At 40.2% G+C, this 23,597-nt stretch overlaps 1 protein-coding gene across 17 annotated transcripts in view; it reads left to right on the top strand.

Moving 5' to 3' along the window:
- The window catches only part of LOC111564120 (adhesion G protein-coupled receptor L3-like), a 266,802-nt gene that overhangs the window by 20,362 nt on the left and 222,843 nt on the right, over positions 1–23,597 (top strand). For all 17 annotated transcript variants that reach the window (XM_055007698.1, XM_055007699.1, XM_055007703.1 and 14 more), the window contains one exon: positions 6,875–6,925. The gene's annotated coding sequence lies outside the window, so the exon portion shown is untranslated. The remainder of the gene's footprint in view (positions 1–6,874; positions 6,926–23,597) is intronic.

Here is a 23,597-nt window from a genome sequence, read left to right on the forward strand (position 1 = left end):
CACTTTGGCTGAATGCGTTAGCCTGGAGGCTATGTGTGTTCATCATGTACGTCTCATTCCACAAACGAATGCGCACAAACAATAACACACTCATGCATACAATACAGAGGAACCTACACACTCATATCCCAAGGTTCATCCCTCTCCAATTAAGGGCAATTAGGGTCGGTGTGTAAGAAAGTCTTCCGGGGATGGACCGCATTGTTCGCTGCTGTACGTCCCTCGTCGTCTCTTCTCATTTGTATGCCAGAGCGAGAGAGAAAAGTAGAAGCTGAGGGAGGGAAAAAAAGATAAAGATCAAGGAGATGTGGGGCAGAAACAGAAGAGAGAAGTGGATACCGAGAACGTGAAGAAGCCGAGAATGAGAACGCAGACACGTAACTATACATAATCTGCCTGCAGTCGCCAGCAACCTCAGTCAATTGTTATCAGCTTTCCTGAATTTAATGTGACCCTTGGGGGTAGGGATGCTGCCCATGCATTATAAATGCTGCCCATTGACTCCGGTTGGTAAGCTTCCCCTCTCTTCTGAATGAGCAGTCCCTGGCTGGCTATGATTACTTAACCGATGATGACGACGTAATGCAATTTGTTGAACTCACATTTCACCAACAAAGGCCTTGTTTGTGTTTCACACTTTGATGCAGAGATGAATTGTTCCCCCTTTTTGCCGTCGCTCTGCTAAACTCCGATTTAGGCATTTGGAAATGTATGCCAGCTCCCTCCTTGCAGTGCGAGAGGTGTAATAGTTACATTTGGTGGAAGTCATGGTATGTTATACTGGAAGTGCAGTTTACCTGAGGGTGCAAGCAAAATCTTTATGAAGCTCGGTTATTTCTGTCTCTCCGAGTGGCTCATTTTAAAGTCTGTATAATCTATGAAATAGCTGCAAGTAGGCGAATAAGCAGCGCATATTCAATACTTCACAGAAAAGTGTGTAGGTTACTCAGGGCTGTCTCTACTTGTCAGAAGATGCCACCATTTCAATACATTTTCTGTTCACTAGCCATATCTCCTTTGCCTTTGGCCTCAGCATGCACAGGCTGGCTTGTCAGTTACAGTGTCACAACTACAGGGTCATTTAATTTAGAGCCCTGCTCTGCCGATTAGGGCTTTTGTTGTGAGCGGCCGCGACTACTGTAATGCGGGTGTTTGGGTCAGCGATGGGCACAATAGCTTAGTTACTCTCGCTGACTTCCTCACTATTGCCTCTCCCTCTCTTTCTCAGCACATTTTCCACTTGGCTGATGAAATAAGCCACTCTTTGATGAGCTTTCGGCAGGCCACGGCGCTGCGCCTCAGTAAATGCTTTTATAAAGACACACCACAGGCTGTCGACTTGGATCAGTCATACAGTGGCTGCATGCGTCTGCTGCTTTCCTCGTATGTGCTGCTGTTTCCTGATTGCAGGTCGCTTCGGCGCACAATGACGAGCAGAGACGAGAGTTTTTTCTGTGTTTTCCAATACCGCACTATTCTCCTACAGGGACAGTATTGTTAGTCCTGCCCTGCTCCTCCACATTTGGTCAAATTCATGCTCCAGTACTCTCCATCGTGATTTGTTGACTACCTTAAAAGAGAATGAAGCCTGAGGCTGAAATAACCAGCAGCTGCAGAGGAGCAGACGGCGAGTGTAGACAATCCGGAAAAACAGAGTTCATTGTAGATTTTGTCTTACAGTCATCATGAATAGCTTTGAAGTCATGTTCGCTTCTATTTTCCCTTTGCTGTTGTTGCCATTTACCTTCTTTTTAATGTAAAAAAGCAGCTACATTGAGTATGTACTGCATTTGCATTCTGTGATATATTTTTACATAGTTTTTAAAGATTTTAGAGTCATTTTATATTTAATATATGCCATACCTAATCCCAAGGCGATACTATGTTCCACACAGCAAGCATATTAAAGTTATTAAGATCAATATACAGTATATGCTTGACAATTAAATACCTCTGCAGTGCATTAAGATGAGTCAAAGCTGTTCGATAATTTTAATGTTGGCGATCACGAACTTTGTAGTAAAACATTGGGCAAAGGTCACCGTCTGAAGTGCAGCATTTTGAAAATAGGATTACCGTGGCTACACAAGCTCCAAAAGACAGCAAAAACCTGTATTGTCTACATGAATGTCAGGAAATATGCATCGTAGATCAGCTGCAGTACACAGTTGCACCACCAGGTGGAGAATCGTCCAGTTTAATACTGTACTGACCAGACGAGTTGGTCACTCAGATTACACGCAGTTTTGTTTTGGCAAGCAGAGAGCATTGTGGGGATTTAGCTAGCAACGGGCACCGTGACAAAGATTTCTGTGACGCTTAATGACCTCTGACCAAAGCTAATATGTATATTTGCATCTATAGCATCCTCTGCCAAAATTATGCTCACCCAACTTCTTTGTGACAGTGAACATAGACAAAGGATGGAGTTTAGGTTCTTGCCGATACCAATCAGTTAAAAAATGCATTTCGCCGCCCCATTTTCCAAGCATCATGAAGAGCTTTAAAATCATGTTTTCTCTTCTGTACAGTGGGTTTTATCATATTGCACTGTAAAGAGACACAGCAGGTACTGTTCTGCTGTATGTCAAACACAGTTGCTCCTCATGAAGTGCTTGCTGACTTCAGGATTCTCCGACGTGTAGTATTAAACCATGCTGGTAGCTACCACTACTAACCGTGGGTGCCTCCACATCCACAAACCCTCGACATCAAAACTATAACGGGCTTAAATTCATGTGAAAAAGCATTGTTTCTCTCGCTCATTCTTGTCTTTGTTCTTCAGTAGCACTCACGTTGCTCTTTTGTTGCATTTTCTTTTATTTTTTACCTGTAGTTGGGAGGGAAAAACAGTCCAGCAGAACACTTTATTGAGGCAAGAAAAACACAGAGCTACTAATTATTTTGTATGCTTTTGTGCAGGTGTGCAATTGCTTGTTCAGACTTAACACACTATACTCGAGTTCAAGTGTTTTACATACTTATTTAGATACGTTCATATAGTATACATAAATTAAACTAAATCAGCAATGGCCGGCTCCACTGTTTTGATGAATTCAGTTTATCAACATCAACAGAGACTTTGTAAGATTATTAAGGTCGTGAGGTCATCTAATTTATTTGTATGCTTTGAAGGAAAAGCTGCTACTTTATGGAAAATGCATACACAAAGCGACTTGAGAAAAATTGCTACTACACATCACATTGTTGTAAGCCCATGATAGCTTCTCACCCTGCTTTAATGCTTCCTTTAGTATTGTTGAAATGATCATTATAAGGGATGATTAAGTCCTAAATCTTACACGCAGGGGGAAAAAAGCATTGTTACACCCAACATTACTGTCAGGCGTGGTCAGAAATATAGTCTGCTGCAGCACGACCACACTTAGCAGCGATACCCAGCACACCGTACCACAATGAATCACTTTTGGAGTGTGAAATCAAATTTGGGTGTAAGTTCATGGCAGTGAAAGCTGGATAGTCATGCTGTGTTTCATCACTTTGTAATTTAGAAAGCACTCCCTTCGCCAGGGGAACTGAAAAACTGAGTACAGTAGATAATGTGACAAAGAAAGGGCCAATTTTCGGTGTGTTAATGCCATAGAGTCGCTACATATAGTACCTCCTTTTGCACTCATGCATTTCAGCAATAGGCAATCACTCACTTGGAGATATCCAGCGATCCTGGCTGCAGGATCACTTGGCACTCCAACAAAAATCTTTCACGCTACTGTCGGCTCTCTTCTGCTCCAACTGGTTGCAGCCAGAGAAAAGTTAATGACATGATGTAAAATTAATCCCGCTCTCAGTTTCGTGTCATATTGGTATCTCAGCAGGCCTTTCTTTCCCATGAAAACCTTTTACATTCCCTATTTGAAATGCGCTCTGGAAGGATATTTGAATGCAGAACTCTAAAATGTAAGTAAATGCAGAGAATATTTGGATCTCCAAATTAATATCCAGATACCACCGTCGGGACCGGATATTTGGATATTCGGGCCCAGCCCTAGATTAATCAAGGCCTATAGAGGGACTTAGAATGTTCACTTAGTAGTTACAGAAAACTAGCAGGAAATGAGGATATATTATCTGAATTTGACAAATGCGGTATTAGATTCAAATACAGTTACTATATGTAATTTAACAAAACAGGAAAGATGTATAAAATAACTGTTAAAGTTATTCAACATTTTTCAGTCCTTGCTGTACTCAGTTTTTCTTGCAAATAAGGGTAAATATCTGTAAAACTATTGTAGTTTTTAATAGTTTAAGTACATTAAAATTGTGTATTTTTACACTTTAATGTTGTAAAAGAACAAATTATCATTTGTAAAAATACAGATTTTTGGTATGATTTTTTTTTATTTACAATTTTTAAGATTTTTTAAAATTAATTTTTTTCGACAGTTAACATGTAAAGTATTACTTTTTGTGACTGTACTTGTTATCTGTAATAACAAAAGCAAAGAAAAACTATAAAATGACAGTTACATTTATTTTTATTTTTTTAAATTTAAATGCAGTAAAAAAATTTCTGTCATATTTTGGTTAAATGTAAAAGAACAAATTACCATTTGTAAAAATTCTAATTTTTGATATGGACGTTATTTACAGTTTTGATCTGTTATTTTTAAAGTTTACATGTAAATTAATACTTTTTTTTCTTGTGTTTTTACTCTTTATTATCTGTGATTTATAGGGCTCGACCCGAATATTCGAATGTTCAGTCATGACGGTGGTATCCGAATATTTATTTTGAGATCCGAATATTCGGACTGAACGTTTGGCTCGTTCTTCCGTTCATCGTCCGTAGCGTCGGACGTTACCAAATGAACCAAATATTTGTCATTAATCGGTGCCAAATGTCCGGAGCCCAGAAACTGCTATTCGGGCCAGCCCTAGTAATTTAACAAAACTGGAAAAAGCTATAAAATATTGGTATATTGTTAATAAAAACTACAGTTAAAAACTCTTAGAAAACATTTTGCACAGTGCATCTTCAAATCACAAATGCAATATTGTGGACAAAAATAGCCGTTATAATTCCATGTTTTCTTGTAATAGCAGCTTTGTGGTCGTACAAACCTAAACCACCCTGGCTGCCACCATTAATGAGCATCCTGGCATTAATAAGCAGCTCGCTCCACTGATGTCATGCCAGGTCATCCTCTGTGTAGAGTTCATTGCCACTGAATATCTTTGGAATGAATATCCTGGTAGTAATGGTGCACGATTGCCTTGGGTGCCTGGCGTGTATTTCCCTGGTCCAAAACTCTTTGAAGATATTTTGGAAGCTTCAGTTCCCGACTAGTGCCAGTGCTTTAACCGATGATTACGAGAGAGCAGTAAGTTTGGCTCCAATACTGTTTCTGCTCAGTGAGGAAGACCAGGCAGAGGAGCAGTGGGTTTTTAAAAGAGCTAAATGTGAGGAATAAAAAAAAAAAAAAACCTGCACAATTACTGCAAATTAGATAAAAAGATCCAGTGATCGTACATGATAAAACCCAGCTATGGCTCATTACGCTGTCCGGAATATGATTTTTATCTTCTGCTGTGTGTGAACCGGGTCTCCTTTTGTGCAACAGTTTGTGATCGCGATTGTTGCAATATGGTGTGATTGTGTTCCTTTCCAAACACTTCCAGGACTGCTAAATGACTGGCAGATGCTCTGTTGACCAAACTAGTTTGAGCAGTTCGAGCTGAATTGACCTATAGCATCTGCTTCCTCTGCCAAAGACTCAAATTTGATCAAACATAATGAACAGCAGATTTGATGAAGCACAGCCCCGGCACTTGTTCAGAAGCCAAGATCGGTTGGCCGTTGTGCCCAGATGATATTCAGAAATCTGGCAATATAACTGAGATTTGTCTTCTTGTCTTTTTTTTTTGTCTTGTAGCATCTCTGCACAGTTTGACATAAAGGGACCATTTTTACTCAGCATGATTTTGTTTGTGCAATGTTTTCTTTTTAATAATTTTCAAATCAGTGCTTTTAAAAAAATATTTTGACAGGTGATGAACAACCTTCATATATTTTTTTTTCCCAAAAAGGTCCCTTTAATTCTAGTATCTACCTAATTTGCATAATAAAGACAGTGCTACTAATTGATCGTTTTTAATTTTAGCTTATTATTCAAGACCACAACCTGCCATAGACACCTCAATTACAAAAGCGCTCATCAGTTTTATGATTGCATGCGAGATTTAATTATAAATCATGTAAATATAGTTTGCATCACAATAAGAATGTGTGTTGCAGCAGTAGAACCATCCTGTTTTGAATTTGGAATTAACCCACAGGTATACCTTCAGTTTGTTGAGCGGGAAAAACTAAAAACGACGGCCGAGAGAAAGCGGCGAAAGATGGATTGATGTGCCTGCTAAAGAGGCAGAGAAGGAGAGCAAAATGTGCACGGGGGGAAAGGAAAAGGTGACGAGGCGAGGCAGTCATCAAAATGCTAATGTTGTATGGGATATTTACTGCAGAGTGTTAATGCAGTTTAAAACAGGCTCTTTGTCCTGCAGCCCATCACCGAGCCCCTGTTGGGCCCTAATAAATCAGCCATTAAAAGCTGATGTGACCTGAATAGCTCTTCATACAGCCGCTCTAGCACCAGTGTGGGAACCAGACAACAGCTGAAAAATTTATGAAGATGCTACTTAATAATGGCCGATCCAGAAGAGACCAAAATAAATCGTTTCTGTGTGAGAAAGTAGCACTTCCGATGCAAAAAGCAATTATTTCCTGTATTCCTTTAAATCTGTTAATTGTGACTTAGAGGCATGTTAAGGTTCCTCCTGCTGGAATTTTTAATTCTTCTTATTTTACAAGTGTTTTCTAACCTGTTTCTTCTCTTTCTGTTTCCTTCCCCAGGATGCTTTTACTACCTGGGATGTGACAGACAGGAATTTGCAAGAAAAGAAGGTAAAGTACAATTTTTATTTCTGACAGCATCACACCTGATAAATAGATCCCTGATTATACATACAAGAGGTTCCACCCGGTAATGAAGAGCATTCATGTGTGCCAATCGGGCTGGTTCATGGGATGTTTATGAAGATGATTCACGATAGGTGCTCATCTTCATATGCAAATCTGCTGGACACGACTAGTAAGCCTTTCAATTCTGCCACCAGCAACAAGGAGAGTTTTTTTTTTCTTTCATTTTTGGGTCGGTAACCATCCACCAAGCGTGTTTGGATTTCATTACCTGATGCAAATTATGTTTTGTTTTTTTTGTTTTTTGGTGTAATCAAAATGCGAAAGTGCAGCTGACTTCCATTTCTCTCCGCCTCAAGTTGTGCTGCTCCTCCGTCGCTCCTTAAACCACCGAAACCTTCGCCACCGTCTCGTCTGTTTGTCATTGTTGTCTTCGGCAACCCTTTCCTGTTTGCTCTCTGCTTCTTGTACTTATCTTCGTTTTCCTCGCTCACTTGGCATGCCCAGCCGAAGCCCTCCACCTCCTCCTCCTACAAACCCTCTCCACACCGAATGGAGCCACTGGCCTCGGTTCCCTCCTGCGGTGAGCCTGGATTCAATTCAATTAGGGAGATTGTTTGCCCTCTAGAGTTTACTGGTGGGCTCTGTGGATGATAGCTTTGCCTGCCGACATCCCCCCTCACTCACCTCCACACAAACATCCCCTTCCTACATCCATCTATCCTGTTTCCCCTTCATCTGACTCCATGCCGCCACCCCTCCTTCCCTATTTTCCTAACAACTTCCTTGCGGCAGTGCATTTTCTTTTCTGTGTGTTTGATGTTCTTTTTCAACAAGATCAAGGCATAAGGTGAACAAGTCACGTCACCTTTTTCTTGATAAGGCCTCATATTTTCCACCAGCTTCAGCTACATTCCAGGATAATCCCATTTTTGAATTAATTTCCCCGTTTGCACGCATATCCCGCGCAAGAAAAAAAAAGGACGGTAAATGTTGCTGACACAGGAGTAACGGTCACATTAGTTGTAAGGTGAAAATAGAATTGTGCTGTCATTTGAATAACATTGAGAGCAGCAGGTGGCGGCTGTGCGTGTCACCGACGCCGCTGCCGCCTTGTGATTTTTCAGACACGAAGGGAGAATCTGGTACAGACATAATGACCTTGGTCCTCGTTTCTGTGTAGAAACACGTTTTCGGTGACTCGTCCTGCAACCCGCTGCTTTCCCTCAGACGTCACGCTGTGTGACCGTGTTCTGGTGCTTCTCAGAAATCAGATATTGTATTAGTGCTGAAAGATGTCAAATGAATTAAAAGCTAGGGATCGGTGTGATGGTAAATATCCTAATGTTCTCCGACATCAAATTACAACCTCCATTTGATGTACCTTCTTTTGCCTAATTTGTGGTCACTTTGGATTAAGTCGAATCTACCTCAGTTTTTGGGCAAAGTACTGCAAAAATCATACTTGACATAGATTCAAAGTATTTAACAATTTAACAGAATATTCATGTTTAGGCAGAGTTATATGTTAAAGTCTTTCTCTGGTAGGTGTTTTACTTTAACCCCTAAAAACTCAGTTACATACTTGGGTCATATTGGGTCATTCCATGTCAAACGCTGCTCAACCATCTCTGATTGGCCTGAAATTTTAATGATGTAAACTATAGATATTTCTAAAGATAACTGTGAAATTTTAGCTTGATATATCAAATACTTTCTGATACAAAAATCTCTTTTAATAAATGCAGCACCTTTTCAGCACCTTTCAGCACCTTTTAAATGCTGAAGTTGTCCCATAATAGTCAGGAACTATTGAAGATAAAAGCCTGAAATTTCAACCCTTGTTTCTCAACATGTCATTGATTCGGAGTCTATAATGTTGGACAAGTCGATTAAATAATATGTAATTATGAATGAGTTGAAATATGGAAAAGAAATATTCAATGTCATGAAAAGTCCAACCTTGAGCACAAATTCACAAAAAAATTATTGATGCAGCAGTCAGTTAGTGATATTTTCTGAACCATACATATCTGCATATCGCAATAATGCAACACTAAACATATAAAATACTTTTCAATCTGAAATACTTTTTTTGTTACTTTAATTGAACAAGTTGTACCACAAACACAAAAATATTGGTTGATAGTTCTGGAGGTTTAAATGATCCAGGCTTTTATGTGATCTACTACACTTCTACTTTAATAAAATGTATCTTGGAAAGTACTTGATACATGAATCTAAAATTTAACAGATCTGATTTTGAATATCGATTGTTTATGAGGTTAATAGTTTCAAGCAAAGCACAGTCGATCGAGCAGAAGGCCAGTGATCGTTTGAGATTGTATAACCAAGTTGATTCCAATAAAAGAATCTCTTCCAACCTTATGATTTCTAAGATTTAATTAGTGTCCTCTAGAATATACACATCTATGAAGTTTCTGCCTCGTTCTCCAAAGCATATTCTGCTTAGACACTATTAAACAGCCATATATGTTGCTGAAACCAGTATGAAGATGAATAATGATACACAAAGCCTGGTTTCTTTGGTTTGTTACATATTAAATCCCAGAAATCTGAGTTTGTAACTGCTTATTTCATTGACGATCTGTCTTCCGGCGTTTTAAAACCTCTTACGCACATGAACATTAGGGCTTTGATTTGTGGCTATCTAGAAGCTGGTTTGACTGTAAAACTCCTTTTCAGTCACCTATGAAGCTTTGCATACCCAGCACGGTTTCCCAAAGCATTGTCCATTCAGGTTAGTCTGACCATAATGGCTAGTAAGGACTTTGCCCCGGCCAAGTTTTGGTTCTGTTATCTTAAAGCCCTGCCATTTGTTTTCATAGTGGGATCCTGCCCGGACTTCTCCAAACGATGCAAAGCAGGTCGTTTGAATGGAAAACCAGCAAGATGGTTTTGGCCGGTGTCAGCAGTGTTCTTGAATTTGAATTCTCTCCAGAGGTAGTTGACTTTGCTCGTCTTTGTTGTCGCGTCCTGTTACTTGGGCAACTACGGCCGGGTCGAAAGCGGGGCCGGCTCGAGGATACCGAGCAGAGCATCGAAACCCTCTAAATGACCAAATTATTTAAAAGGCACATATTGCTTCGTGTAGTGCACGGCTGATAATGACGAATTTGTTGACCCTCTGTGCAAATTGCTGTTGTCAAGACAACTGCAACCTGCTGGAAATGTATTTGCTCAGACATGTTTGTGGAGGTTTTGTCCCAATAGGCGGGCAGCTGATGTGAGAACGCTCCTGCAGCTGTATGAAAATGTCAGTTTGTCATCTCATTACTTCCATGTGGCACACTTGCCAAATTGCCTGATTAGTATTGATTTTAACCTCCACAGCTATAGCAAATTCACATATATTACTTTATTTGCTTTTAGAATCATAGTCTCTCGCTTTTTTTTTTTAAACCCATTTATGCTTGGCTTCCTCTTTTTAAATAGAATAAAGGTGTATTTGCACTATAGAACTTCACACAGGGACACAAGGAGTTCTCATTTGTTCTGAACTTAAAGCAGCTGTAACTTTAATTATGCAGTCTTATGGTTTAAGGCGACATATTTATGCATGTTTTTTGGTAATGCTCCATCACCATGACCGGTGTGCACGTCAGTGTGCACGTACTTAATGTGCCTAATGTGGTGTTTGCTGAGACAGTGTGCACGTCCACCGCCTCCACCTTTTCTAATACAATATTCATGTAATATTCTGTTGCATTATCATGATAAATGCATTCATCTATGTGAGGAATATAACAATACCAATCAGTGATTTGTGCTTTGACACAGTGTTTCTAATCAATATTGCAGTTATAAATGATTTAAAAGTTAGGAGGCAAAAGGAATAGGTGAACATTTTAGGAAATAAGCCCACTTTCTGTTCTTTGGAAGAAGATTTACACCACTCTCATATCTATCCATTAAATATGAAGATTCTTCATTGCTAGTTAATGATTGCACAAGTGTAAGAATTGTAGTTTGTGATTTTAGTGAACTGAGGCTCCTGGTTGCCCACTTACACTCAGCACAGGAAATATCCGGCTTGTAATCCACCTAAAAACAATGTGTTGTTTTTACATTTGGGATTTGGAGCAGATTAAAGCAGGCTCCATGTAACTTGTAGATTAGTGAGTTTTAGCAGTGCTGATGACTAGATTCTGTTTTTTGTTTTTTTTTTTGTTTTTTTTTTTGTGGACAGAACCAGGCTAGGTGTTTTATTTTATTTCCTGTCTTGCTGAATTAACTACATGCTGGCTGGAGTTAGATTTTTTTAAGCTTCTGATCTATTTACCCCCTTTCACCCCTCCTACAGTCTGAGGAGTAATCTGGTCAGAGATCATGGTCTGAACTGATATTCGGCCAGAGTATTAGATAGTTTAGATACTGTGTAGGGCTAGATTCTACTATTTTTCTGTCAGTTAGTCTATTGGGTAATTTAGCAATTTAATAATTAATCTAAGCAATTCTTTTTTCCATAAAAAAACAAAATGACCATTCAGTTTAATTCAGTTTTTATTTAGACACACTCTGTCATTGTATGAAGCAGCAAGTTTTTATTAACCAACTGAAAAAGTTCAATCAGTAGCAGGTAAAAGTGCTAATTTTCACTTTATTGTGCAATTCTTCCCTGACTTTGGTTTAAATTCCCTGACAATACAGTTAAATGCCCTGCACGTCACGTTTACAAAATCCAGGATTGTGGCAGTGCATGCGATTTTAATAATCGCGTTCCCATCACTATTTCGTACTCGTTCCATTGTCTTACAGCAAAAACTCAAAAATATGTCAGTGAGAGCAGCTTTATTGGGAATTTGGCTGCATTTAAATTTGACATGTGAACGCAGGGAGTAGGAGAGAAGCAAACAGATGAATGGGTTCTGTGTGTTTGCTTTTCAGGTGATCATGCATTTTGCTGTACAGTTGTATGATGCTATTTAAACTCTACATAGTGAGCAAACAGCCTTTTCATCTTCTGCAGCCCTGAGAATTTGGTATACTTGTCCGACTTTCCTGCTGCTGTCACCTCTTGTCTAAAGTGTTTCGACTTCAGCTGACCAATGACTGGAACTGATTATCTGTATTCTAAATAGCAAAATACTGACATTGCACAGACTTTTCTATATGTAGAAATATGTGGAAATATGCGAAGTATTCAGGGTGCACTGGTTTGAGTGGGCTGATGTTGCACCAAAATGTAGTTGCAGTTTTTCATTTTACAATACTGGCTGATGTATTTTTCATGTCGACCTTGTAGGTTATGTCAGCCAATCGTTGCAGCTCTAGTGAAGCTCCCAGACTGCAAACAGACAAACCTGAGCTCCACTGAGTAATATCACAGGTTATTTTTGAATTCAAATCGAGAACATTGAAGCTCATGTTAACTCCAGATATTAAAACTGCTGAAATCTCACCTCCACTTCTTGCTGAAGAACAAACCACAATGACCACATCTCTCCAACAGTTTCCTCATGTTGCTTTCTGATTTAGTTTTTTCTCCATTCAAAGTAGCACATTCAACACACGCTCACCTCAACATTTTTTTTTTTTTTATCTGCTTCCAAATTAGATCACTTGAGATGACTCTCTGCTCTCCGATTGCTCTCTCTGATGCAATAATCTTAATGATATCCTGTAGTATGTGGTGCACCAGGATTTCCCAGTCTTGTAGCACATCTGAGATTAAAGAGAAGAAAATCTGAAGTTCCTCCTTCTGTGCATGATGCAACCTGATTTCAAAATCTGTCCGGATTGTTAAAACTCCTGTAGTTTGTGTTTGACTTCACATCTCACTCTGCAACACGATTTCCAAACGCTTTGCTGGTGAAGGGGTTTCTGGAAAAACTACATCTTTCTGTGACTATTTTCTTTCCTCTTTTCCAATCTATTGCCCGTCACAGCCCACCTCCTCAGCCTCACAGGTGACTCCTCTGAAGTCTTGACAGAGTAGGATGGTGAATTTGGGCTGTTTCAGGATGGGACGGGGTTACCGGGATGTTAGCGAAAGTGTCTTGTCACGCGCCTGGCTGCTCTCCTGATACCTGCTCTGACAGTTTTTGGTGTCTTAATAAAAAACACCCTTGACAGTGAACTCGGCGCAGCAGCTCTGTGGTTTCTCTCTGTCATCTTCTGCCAGCTACACCTCCTCCTCGCCGTGACCATTCACGCTAATGCAGATGAACAGGACGATGTGTTGTCGGCGATTTGATTCAACCACCTCCGGGGTTCTGATCTGAAATCACCTGACATGACAGCAGAATCCAAAGACACTGATGTTATTTGGACTTTGAGGGATGTGGTAAGCGGATCCTGCAGTCAGTATTGGCTGGCTCAGATGTATGTAATTGAGAGAGATGCTGATGTTTTTTTTTTTCCCGGAGTCTCCTGAACTCGAGCTGCACCCCGTCCAAAACCCAGCAAGGTGTGCGGGTCCTAATCAGCTCTGTTTGATGTCTAAGGCAGCAGGGCTTTACGGAGGAGCCAAGATCTCTCAGGACATTAAGGGGGGAGAGGGAGGCGAGGGAGGAGATTACTGCTGCTTCTTTTTATAGAGGATCACTCCATCTTGTCCTTTTTAGCTCACTCATTAGTTCTCGCTTTCCCCCCGGAGGGCGATTCTCTCCATTCTGTCTCTCACTAGGACCGAGGCCACTTCTCTCACTTTGGCAAGACCCCTGTCTGGCTATTTGTTAACCAAATATGATTCCCCCAGCCTTCTTCACAAAGTGTGGTCAGAACTGTCTTTGGCAGGTATTGGTGGTGGGGAGAAAAAAAAAAACAGGAGAGATGAGAGCGACAGATGAATAATGATTGCACACACTTTCCCCTTTGTTGGCAGTGGAGGCTGTGGAGCCCATGACTTGCCTTTTTCTTCATTTTATTCCCTTCATTTCCCTCCCTCCCTTTGGCTAGTACCTGTGAAATCAGACATCCTTCTGCGCCCGTCAAAAAATAACCAACACTCTGACACTCTTCCACTGGCTGTCGGGGGAGTTCAGCGCCTGACAACCGACACACACACTGAGGTAATCAGAAGTTGTCAAATGTGAAGTGTTCTCTGCTAGGACTGAGCCTCCTCTTCGGTCCAGAACCAGAGCTTTGGCTGCAGAGCAGGGGCTGCTACTGGCCTCTTTATCAACACGGATCATTAAATACCGTCCCACGACTGCATATTTGGCAGCGAAATTGTTGTTTAGCTGAGGAAAACGCAGAAAGATAATAGGAGCTTCTTGTTGTCACCATCGGCCTGCTAGCTAGCTGTATGATGGAGCGATCCGTGCGCTTTCACGACCTCTCATGATTATACATCATTTTCAAGTACGCCGAATGCTGTCCCGTTTTTTTTCTTTTAAACACATTCCCAAGTGGTTTATGAAAATTTAATTTGCATATTTGTTCTCCATATGCATCGTCTGCCCCTGTGAGAGGAAGCACCTGTCTTATAAAAACACAACCGGAGAAATTATTGATTTGCATGTGTTTATCTGGGGTGAAGCCGAGCCGCCTCCCTCCTGTCAGGTCCCTCCTGTAGGCGACACGAGAGGATCCCAAAGGTGCCATCGAGCTCGCCTGTCCTCTTTTTTTTTTTTTTTTTTTACGGTGGCTCTAAACCCTGCATAGGGGCTGCAATCTGTTTCTGCCCTCCCCTGAAATTTATTTACAGCCCCAGCTTGGCAATAAAGGCCAAAATTTATGACTTACTTTTTAATTAGAAATAATGTCTTGTAGAGTTTAAGTGATGGATGGTTTAATCAATATATAGACTGTGGCTGGGCCTATGATGAACGCCACTATTGACAGTGTGCAGAGTAGCCTAACTTAACACTTTGTCTTTCAGAGAAATATGTCGTGTTTTGTTTGGTGATGGAAGCTGAACACTGGCCCCTTATTTTGTCTTTACTGTCTCTTGCGACTCTGTCAACACTTTCCCTGCAATGTTTTCTGCACAACGAATCAACCTCCCCTGTCACAATGTATTTAGGTAATTATTTTACCCCACTGAAACCCCATTGTGTTATTGTGTGCCACATTTGCTCAGGTTTAAATAAAATACGTGTTGAAGGTGGGTTCTCGTGAATAGAAACTGACAAGCTGTAAGGAATACAATTCTCAAAAAAAAAAAAGAGAAAAGGTAGACATTTTTTAATGGGTAAAGTGATTTCCTCTTTTTTTTTCCTTCTCAGGTTCAGAGAAAAGAGAGAGCAGGAAAGGATTTTCAAGCAGAATAATTAAATAGGAATCAAGTCAATGGGATTTGTTTCCTGGCGCTGTGGATAATTGCGTAATACACACCAGGGATGGAATTGTGGTACTTGACAACTGAAGTTCAATTTTGTCACTTGTGGCTTATTGTGAAGTGCTCAGACAGGCTTGTGCTGTGTAGGTTTTCAAACACTGAGCAGACACGGGTGGAGAAGACTTCACAACATGTACGAGTGTTAAAATGAGCAAGATGGCAAGTAAGGATCGATTTCATAGTCAGGAAATGTCAGGAAATTGTGAAAAATTTTATGTATCATACAAAGGTGACTAGAGTGGTGATATGTTTTCAAGGTGTTGTAGGTTTTGATGAAATGCTGAGATGACGCACTCTCCAGCACATTGGCAGCTCTAAAAATGCTATTCGAACACCCTTAAAAACAGGAACTTGCAAATGTCCAGCTGTTTTTATTTTTGCTAGATAGCTGACGTCACCAATTACTTGTTCGTCAAAATTCAGTCGGTTGTTTTTCTGATGATAAACTAATCCATCATGGCTCAAAATGCACCTTTTGATGGGTGATGATACCAACTAAGTCTTCACTGTTCCTATGCCGTCTTTGCCATTGCTTCTTTTCAGCCATACAATCATATATTACATAGGGTGGGGACCTGGAGTCACCATGGTAACCCAGAAAATGGAGGAAATTCTCAAACATATGTTGAAAAAGTTGACTTTTTTTTTTTTTTTTTTTTTAGCCCTACCCAAGTAATTTTGGTTCCAACCCTTAACCAAGTTTCTAACATGTAAAAACTTCTAAAAGATGTTTAAGAATATCGTTATTGTGCTTAAACCCAACCAGAGAGCATGAAAAGGCTGCCAAAAATTGTATATGCAGGAAACATCCTGAGTGATAACATATTTTAAAGGACCTATAAGAAGGATTTAAAGTTTTTGGACCTTGGTGACCCCTACCGGTTATGTCAAAATCTCTTTGCAGTGTAAAGCGCACAAAACAAATTCAACTCAACTTTTCACTGGGATTTTCTTGTTTCTCTGCAAACAGAGCTTTTAATAAGTACCAGTATGTAACAGATAACCAGGAATAAGCCCACAGAGGCTTTAACTTTAGAGATTTCCATGTAAATATGAACTCAATTTTGTACAACCGCCAAAAGGTTTACACATGGGAAGGGTTCAAGTCGAAGTTAATAAAGTTAATAATTACTCACTCCAACCATAGAATTTTTCTGTTTCCTTCACTGTCACGGATTAATAATTGCAACCTGATACATGTCTGTAGACCACCTACCTAAAAGAGAGCACTAATAGACGGGATAATCTTATCCATAGACCAACATCATATCGCCTGTCCTCGAAGGCAGCCCACAATACCTCTCTTTCTCATTGATTAGTGTTGCATTCAGTGCCCAGGGCAGGTAGAGGCCTTAATAATGGCTTTATGCTTTGTTTTCATGCTCTCTGGAATAGAATGACATGGATCCCATGCTTATGAGTCCCTCTAGTCAATGGTTAACTGTTCTGCGGTGATTCAAAGTATCCGGACTCTGTTGCAACTGACCGCTCACCTGTAGATCTTGACCTGGGTATGTTTTCTCTGTCCTCTCTCCCCCTCCAAATCCCGCCAGCCTAATTTTTGCTCTTTTCTTCCATTCCCTCATTGTGCTGGCACGTATTAGCTTATCTGGCTCCTTTGTGAAACATAAGCTTGTAGATAAGTAGTATATTGGGGCCAGGTTACTCATGTCTGTCTTGTTCATTCCTCAGAATCCTCTAATTCCCCCCAGAAACCTATTTCCCAGACTGCAGGTGGCCCGTGTTGTAACACAGAGGGCACGTCAGATCTCTGCAAAGCAAACATAGACGTTTAGTCACCACGCCTCTTTTGTATTCTCTGCGAGTGCCGGTAATGCCCCGGCATGCATGTGCGCTGTGAGTGCACACATGACTAATCTCGGAGACAGTGTAAAAACATGCCACTGATAGGTATGCAGCTTTACCCAGATTAACCATGAAGCCAGGAATTATTCATTTGTTGTGTTTGCCCCCTTTTTTCCTTCTCGTTTGACTGACAAATGGCATGCAGAAAATAGAATCCCGCGGGATTCTTTAGGAGTGGTTACCTTGAAGTCCACAGGTGTTTGCATTTGTGAACGTCTTGAAAGCCCGTAGCCTCCAGCGGACTTCGGGGGCGTCTTTCTCAAAGCATGACCCAGTTCTTGCAAATTCCACATGTTCAAAAAGGAACTTACAAACCTGAGTGAGAGCAACGCCCCGAGACACCAAGCGGTCCTGGTGGCTGGTCGGGGTCACCGCCGACTATGATCTCTGCGCCGACCAGTTAATTAAAAATTAGAACATGGCATGACCCCCAGGATGTTAGAATAATGACCACCTGGAAACGTTGAGGAACTTGTGCACAAGTTGTTGCATTAAGACTTTTGAACTCTTGTGGCCTTTATAATCGTACTGCAGCATTTCTTCACCGCTCTTCTCCATTATAGTGTCATTTTTTTAGATTCATTTGGAACAATTTAAGGGCAAAAGGTAGCATTGTTTTAGCTGGCGATTCTTATATGACATATAGTCTAAGGTTGGGGATACACTGATTCTTTTAAGTTAAGCAGCAAAACCTAATTTTATTAAGCAATTTATCAAACTGAAAGCAAATGTTCAGCTCTCTTTTTTGTTGTAGAACTTGAAAAGCATTTTCTGTTACCCTTTTTTCACTTTGCCGCCAACATGAAATCAAGTTAATGACACATTTCTAGAAAATGTGACTGGATGTAATAAGGGAAAGAGAGATATATTTGCAGAGATACGCCCCTTTGCACAATCTTACCATAAAAGTGTCCTTTTTTTGGGTTCATTTTGAACAATTTAAGTACACAAGGTAGCATTTTTTAGCTGGTGATTCTTATTTGACATGTGATCTTTTATATAATACAGTTTAAAATACACAAATTTATTATGCATGAATTAGACTGCAAATTTGGATGATTCTTTAGCAGTGAGACATAATTTTATCAAGCAATTTATTGAACAAAAAAACAAATATACAGCTCTGTTGATTACTGTAGGACTCAAAAAGCCTTTTTATTATTTCACTGTCCCAGCTTTATCAAATCAGATAAATATACAGTTCTAGAAAGTGTGACTGGATGAAATGCAAGTGAGGGAAAGAGTAAATGTATTTTGCAGAGATACGCCCTGTTGCCCATGTTGTTTGGACAGATTTAGATTTACCTGATTAGTTGGCAACACAACTTAATTTTATCAGGTAATTTGTGAAACTGAACATTAGTGCACAGCTCTATTGTTTGCTATAGACCTCGAAAAACCTTTTCTATTACCTTGTTTCACTGTGCCACCTTCATAAAATCAAGAAAAAGATACAATTCTTGAAAGTGTGACTGGAAGTAATGCAAGTAAGGGAAAGAAAGAATATATTTGCAGAGATACACTCCGTTGGGCATGCTGTTTGGACACTTTAAAGCACAGCCTAGCTATAGTGAAATCTACGTTGTCGGGTTGTAACTAGTATTCTGTTTGTCTGGGAAAAACAAAGCTGTTTGTGTATTCGGCAAGAAATGCGGCACAGGTGGATCGGTTTTAGTTTCACAGCTAAAAATACAGATCCTAAAAATTACATATCCACGCTCTCTTTTTTGGGGGGGAAAAGAAAAAAAATCCAATTTAACCTATAATTCTCATATTGCTTTTCTGGTGCAGCTGGTGTGTTCATGCAGGGCGACAGCAATTTTATTTCATTCTCCCTGTGTATAAGACCCAGATTTGCTCCCGTCTGCCATATCATAATCATTTGGCCTGATGCCTTGATTCGAATTGGTGAATTGTTGCACCCTGAGTAGGTGGAGTATGATACATCTGCTCACAGGCAGCATTATTTTATCAACTGCTTTTTGCAGGTCACAGTGCGGTGGAGAAGGTGGTGTTTCGTTCCCCTCTCTGTCTGTGCTGGCAGTGAGTACGCCCCAGTACACTCAGTCCCTAGATGCAGTCTGGCAGGCCTAGTGAATCATCTTCCCGTCACAGGTGGGGGAAATACAACAGCGGGATTGGCAGTCCAAAGGTGGCGTCTGGCCCACTCTTGAGTGAGGTGTTTGGCTTGCTTCTGCTGGAAATGACGATATGTCAGATTTGTTGTGCAGGAGAAAGAAGGTAGTTGGGTAAGTTTTTTTTTTTTTTTTTTTTTTTTTTCCCCCCTGCAGGTTTCTTCCAACGTCCTCTGCATCTATGTATTGTTTGTGTGTTCTTTCACTGTGGATGCGTTTATCTCTATTCTCTCTTCACGTGCATTCAAGAGACTGTTTCATCTGCGCTCTTGTAGGAAGGTGGTTTGCGAGGGCCGCTGATCAAAGGCAGAATCCTCGGGGCCAACGGCGGCCCAGCGCAAGCAGCAGATGTTTCCCGTCTCTGTTAGCACCTCAGTTAGAGCTATCCTTATTTAACCGGCTCCGGCTAATGGTCCCTCGCTGGTGTCGGATACACCAGATCGCTTTTCTTCCCCCTTTGTGTGCGAAACATGGGACAGAACGTGAAACGCCAGGGATATCTTGTTCCTCTCTGACACTCTCATTGTGCTCCTCTGTGAATTTCTGGCCAGAAAAATCCCTTTCACAGTAATTGGGTGTGAATGAAACACTTGCGCTTGCCTATTGTCTACAGTACAGTCTTGCATTCAGGCCAGTGGTTAAACAAGCCAAGAGAGAGGGCAGAAAGGGATAGAGGAAAACTGGGTGTGGGTGGTAGTAGTGGTGGTTGAGGAGGAGGGGGGGAGAGACGTAGGAATTGTTGTGCAAAGTGAGAGGGATCGAGACGGAACTTCACAGGAACAGTGCGAAAAAAAACGACCAACCAAAAAAAAGGGGGTATTGCAGCTTGCAGAAACTGAGGCAAACAAAGACAATATTAACTGCAGAGTCGTGGAAGAAGCAGCACTTTTCAAGAACATGAAGGCACAGAAATGGTTTGCAGTATGTGAGAATAAAAAGCAATCTGCTAACTCGGGCCCCGGATACAAAGTGGACAAGCGCGTTGGGTTTAACAGAAAAAACAGCCAGCTCAGGACCACATTCTTCATATGGTGTAGAGGAGATTGATTGAAAGATTTGGTGGGCCTAATTGTGCTGCACCATCTGCCCAAGTTACAGAACCTGCCAGGCATGTGACAGTCTCCAACAGGCTCACTGACGAGCAGATGTGTGCAGGACTTTATGTGTGTGTGCTCGGTGTGTATTTAAGCACGTCAATCTTCCTTTGCTTTGTGATCATATCTTTTTATTTTTTACTGAATTAAGACAAGAAAAATCTTGAATTACAGAGACCTGATGTGCAAATACACATTCTGAAAGCATTTTTTCCCCTTTTTTTTAACATAATTAAATCTCCTCTATGTGTGGCACTGCTTTGTGTTCTTTATTATTTTGGGCTCTATCTGTGATGTTGGAGTGGTTATTGTTCCTGTCAGAATTGCTATTGATATAAAAGCCTGACAAATGTCATCTGCAACAGAGAGAATTTCCATAAATCAATCAACCGTTTCCCTCCTCATTTCCACAATGATACGGATTGCCAGTGGAATTAAACAAAGGAAACCAACAAAATGCTCTTCACAAAACTTGCATGCTAATTTATCCACTGTGTTCATTTGGTTTTCAATGAGACGGCCGAGGAGGGAGTGCAGCTATCATATGTGCTAACAAGGCAGCAAAAACACACAGAAAATTCCTTATTAAATCAATGAAACCACAGAGATAAAAGGAATATATTGACATTTTTGGGGAAATAAGCTTATTGGTTTTCTTGCTGACATTTAGATGAAACGTTCATTACTGCTCGGTATATATATATATATATATATATATATATATATATATATATATATATATATATATATATATATATATATATATATATATATATATATATATATATATATATATATGCATCTGCCACCTGGAGCTGGTTAGTTTAATAGCACAAAGACTGATAACAGCTGTTCTGGTTGGTTTTGTACAGATAAAACAGATATCTGATGACATGAGATGAGATGTGTGTTTGTTAGGGAGCCTTTTGGAACCTTTGCAGTAGGGATGTTAATGATTATTCAATTAATTTGTATTTATATTTCACCCGATTGAGAACATATTTACTGATAAGGCAAAAAAGCAAAGGACATGCATGTCAGAAAATGTATTGTACATTAGCTGTTGTGCCTGATTGCAGTTCTGTGTTGGCGAGCAGAGTGCATTGTGGGGGTACCATGACAAAGACTTATGTGATGATTAATGCTGGCCAGCTAAAGCTTATGTGTTGTCATCAAACCGAAAACTGCTAGGTCAGTGCACAAGAAGACCGATGGAACATGTATCTGAGCTCTAGTAGCATTGTGGGTGTTTAACCTGCAGTGGGCACCATGGCAAAGACTGATGTGGTGGTTAATGGCCTCCTGCTAGACTTTGTGCATTTAACTTGAGCCAGAGTCTATTAGGACAGCATTCATACGGTTGAGTGACTCGTGACCAAACTGCAGGTAAAACAGCTCTATCAGTACGTGGATTAATGGACTTTGTAGTTAATTAGTTTTGATAATCAATCGATAAAACTGACAAGTATCGTCTTAGAAAATTGCTTCAAATTTGCAACTTTACTTTGGAGAAAGCCGTGTTTCCATGTAATTGTCACATGGATCTACAAATTAGGCTTGTTTCCATGAGTAGATGTGAAGATATTCCTTTCAGTGTGAGCAAAAACAAACAAAAAATACATATCGCATATACAAAATTGATTATTTCCATATGAATCATACAGCTTGTATTACTGAAAATTCTAACTCAGATCCCTTATTGCACTTTAAAAAGTATTTAAAGGTCCTCAGTGTTGTTTGTTGGTTGAAGTTCTTCTAACTCAAAAAGATTCACATAAATATAATTTAGAGTGTACAACAACAAAGTTACAAAATACCATGTAGCTGAATAAATAACAAAAACATTCAATCACATATCCATAATGTTGCTAAAAATGAATGAAAAGGACAAAGAGTTAGAAGCTTTGAAGGCCAAAATCTCTCTACAATCAGATGCTAGAGCACACAAAAACAAAGAGAAGGAAGCTGTTTGGTTAATGAAGCTACAGTACACGGTTCTCTGCTTTAAGGTACAAAAACAGGGATAAGATTCACCTGAAATTGGACACCCTTGTCTTGCCAAAGGCGGGACACCAGATTAGCAAATAAGGTAATTGCATTTGCATATCAAATCACGAGCAACTATCCTTCTGCTGCTTTGTTCATGCCAGGGGTTTGATTTAGCTTCCAAGCGCTGCCTGTTACTGAAGAACATTTGACATCAAAGTCTCTTATATTATCTGCATTACCCTATTAGAATAATCTATTAATCATAAGAACATACATTTACAGATTGTTCTGTGCGTTCTTTTTTTCAGTGCTAATTTCATTGAAGCTCAAGCAGTCAGGCATGCAGAAAAATACAGTTTCTGAGACTTCCGTTCATTGCTACATATAAAATACAACTGAACTCTGTGTGAACATTTAACAGCCTTTTTCATCGAGTTATCAAATCCCAGTATCCGCTGCAAAAAAAAGGGGAAATATAAATGACATGGAATTCTTGTAAATGTCCAACAGTGATCCAAACCACTTTACATGACAATAAAGTAACTGACTAATTTGCATGCCAGGCTGGGGGTTTAATTGGTGCCAATCTTCCAGACAATGCTAGAAACGTGGCTTCAAATGCAGAAAAAAAATGTAGATAAGCTTCCATTGGGTAAATATAGAATGAGAAGGGAACCAAAATGTCAATTGTTGCCATGTTTGCGTCCCCTTTTTCTTGATTTGGCAACAGAAGACAGGGGACATTGGCATGTGTTTCATATTCTGCATACTCATATCCCCTAAGTCCCTTTTGTAATTATTATTCAGTAGATGCACTGCTTGGCACAAGGACAAAAGTTTGCATAATTTATGCATGGCCGTCATCAATTTTTGAAAAATGGCCCCGGCCTTTTCTTGTGCTTTTAACTAAATAGATGCACGTCAGCCTCGGACATAAAACGACCACAAGGAACAGAGAAAACTTTATTTATATCTTTATCTAAACTTTGAACCAACGCGGACTTATAAGAGCATATTGGGGTTGCTGTGTCCAGCTCGAATAAATTTCCTCTTTACTCCTGCCCTTCTCTCCCATCGGGATCAGGCTACTAGAGAATATGAGAAATTTAAAAATAATACTTTGCAAGGCACTTGACTGCTTACTGGAGAAGTCAGCTGCTCAGATAAAGTATTTGGAGATGAGCTGGGGATGTTAGCGGCACACACTTACTCCTGGATGTGTCCCTGAGGGCTCTCACCTGAAGACTTTGAGTTATTTCCAGCAGAGT

The sequence above is a fragment of the Amphiprion ocellaris genome, chromosome 23 (assembly GCF_022539595.1).
Source record: "Amphiprion ocellaris isolate individual 3 ecotype Okinawa chromosome 23, ASM2253959v1, whole genome shotgun sequence".
NCBI classification, from domain to species: Eukaryota; Metazoa; Chordata; class Actinopteri; family Pomacentridae; genus Amphiprion; species Amphiprion ocellaris.